Source organism: Montipora foliosa, chromosome 8, assembly GCF_036669935.1.
Source record: "Montipora foliosa isolate CH-2021 chromosome 8, ASM3666993v2, whole genome shotgun sequence".
Classification (NCBI taxonomy): domain Eukaryota; kingdom Metazoa; phylum Cnidaria; class Anthozoa; order Scleractinia; family Acroporidae; genus Montipora; species Montipora foliosa.
The window spans coordinates 32,707,023-32,709,522 of NC_090876.1; the positions used below are offsets into that span (position 1 = coordinate 32,707,023).

Sequence of the window (2,500 nt, forward strand, 5' to 3'; positions counted from 1 at the left end):
AAATTAGAATTAAGAAGGGGAGTTATAATTAAACTTTGAGGATTAAACGCTGCTTTTTTCAAAAACGTGTATTTATCTCTTTTTCACACACTTTTCTCCCCTCTTAGGGGATGGGAGGGGGTGATGACGACATCATTACTCTGTTTATTTTTACATTGCGGTTTATTATGGTAGCAGACTCGAAAATGACAAGGCAAACAAAGACAAGCAAACAAAGACCTCTATACTTTCCGGGAAAACAAAGCAGGAAATTAGAATTAAGAAGGGGAGTTATAATTAAACTTTGAGGATTAAACGCTGCTTTTTTCAAAAACGTGTATTTATCTCTTTTTCACACACTTTTCTCCCCTCTTAGGGGATGGGAGGGGGTGATGATGACATCATTACTCTGTTTATTTTTACATTGCGGTTCATTATGGTAGCAGACTCGAAAATGAAAATGAAACAAGCTGACAGCTGTCCTTCATGGATTGTGTGAGAACATTCGTGTGGATCGTGTAAGACGAAAATTTGCGAACAAATCTAACCCTTTTAATTTCAAGTGAAATCAAGTGAAGCTATAATCCTCGCAGGTATTCTCGCCTTTTAATTTCAAGATGTAGTACGAGACAATCGCGAAACTCGATCTCCTATCCCCAGTCCTTGCCCTACCGCATTCCTTAAAGAAGCTGCAGAAGGAAGTAAAGGGACTTTCCCTCTGCGCGGACCAATAGTCGTCCACCACGACAGCACAAAGAGAAGTCTGACTATTTAAGTTGAAGGTTGATCCTGAGCACCATTTTAGTGACAAAACTGTATTGAGCTGATTGAAGAAAAGTCACTGATTTCCTTTCAATACCAAGGCGTTTGATACTGAGAGAACAGAGGTATGTATCTCAAACAACGATCTCTTTGTCGGTCATATATTTAAGAGGGGTCAATGCTTAAAAGACTAGATGCTTCTGTGAAGCATACACTGGCTTGCATGTGGTACGTGCTACAGAAAATCAGAAGGCACTGAATTGTGTGGTATTGAAATACAGCATTCCAGTCTCTGAAGAATAACAAATAAAAGAGAAGCGAGAAACATTGGCTTCTGGGCTGACATGTTGATAATTTTCAAGTTCCCTCACAACTTTTTTTCACCACAAGTGTGCCCTATGAGCATCCGAAAACTTTGTAATACTTAACTTCACTGAAGTCAAGCCCTGTTTCGCGGGGTTAGTGTTGGGATGGGAGACCGAAACAATAAACCCCTCAGAGAAAACAGAAACATCTGACCGAAAATACTATTAACGCTAACAAATGCGAACTCAGCAAGGTACAGATTCTGTTAGCTTGCTTTATGCAAAACAAATATTGATGAAAAAGCAAATAAATATTGATACACAGTTTTCAGAAAGAGCAGAAGGAAGTTTCCCGGACGGTCGATCGAGAATAAAATATTTACGACATGAAAACAACATTAATTTTGAACCGTGAATATAGAATATAAAAAGTTACGATCAGCGACAAACATTTTGGGAGATTTTTGCTACGTTCAAGTAAATTGCAAAATCGAAAGTGACATGGCCGGAATTCAGCGGGCGCCGTGATTAAGTTACCGCGGCATGTTTACTCGCCAAACAGTGAAGCATCTGTGTCAAATGATGGCAAGATACCGGGTTTTTGTAAGTTTCTTTTTCTGTCAAGTGTTATAAAGTTTGACAATGAAATGACAGAAATGAGCGAAGTCAAAACAAAGATCACAATCGCCCAACTCTTGTTTATGCAAAGTCAAAATTTACTCTCCAAGACGCGTACGACGTTATTTATCACCAGGTAATTCCATCATTTTGGAAATAGCAGCTACTTTATTATTCATCTGCGTCACAAGTTTTCACTGATTTTGGGGCTCATTTTGTTGAAACTCAAGCACGCTTCCAACAGGCCTGTGAACCCTTCCTGCTTACAGAGCAATACTAAAAAACTTCTCCCATATCACATTGGAACCTTAAGCTCAAAAATTCAATACACAACATGATATTATAATTCACAAAGGCAGAAAATACCACAGAATCTTTTCCAGCGAAAATTTTATTGAAACAAACAACATATTTGCTCTTAGAGGCGAAAACCTCTTCCTATTTCATTGCGTGCGTGAAGACAAGAAACTCAATTGTGTCAAATTACCATGTACTTCAGGTAAATACTGCTCACTTTGATTTCGTCTCGACGGGCGATAGATTGTTGTCGAAGTCCAGTACTCGTCGCTTTTGAGATTTATGCCTAGTTTATCCAACTGACTTTCCATTATTGAGCTCCATAAGGGTATATTTTGTTTAAGGATCCACTAAAACGCCATTCGCGTTGCATGACTTTCGACGCCATTGCAGGCTAAGTTAATGATTCTACTGTGTCCATCAGAGAAATCTATGCAGTTCCACTACCCTCTCGATCCTAAGAAAATACGCGCAGAAGGCTCTATACACAAAGACACCACTTACCAGGGGAGTGACAGGCAAGACTTTCACCGACACGG

General features: G+C 39.3%; 1 protein-coding gene across 1 annotated transcript in view; it reads left to right on the plus strand.

The window, feature by feature from the left end:
* The first annotated feature begins 731 nt into the window (after positions 1–731).
* LOC138012663 (uncharacterized) overlaps positions 732–2,500 on the plus strand; it is a 32,665-nt gene continuing 30,896 nt past the window's right edge. The window contains exon 1 of the mRNA XM_068859491.1: positions 732–866. The gene's annotated coding sequence lies outside the window, so the exon portion shown is untranslated. The remainder of the gene's footprint in view (positions 867–2,500) is intronic.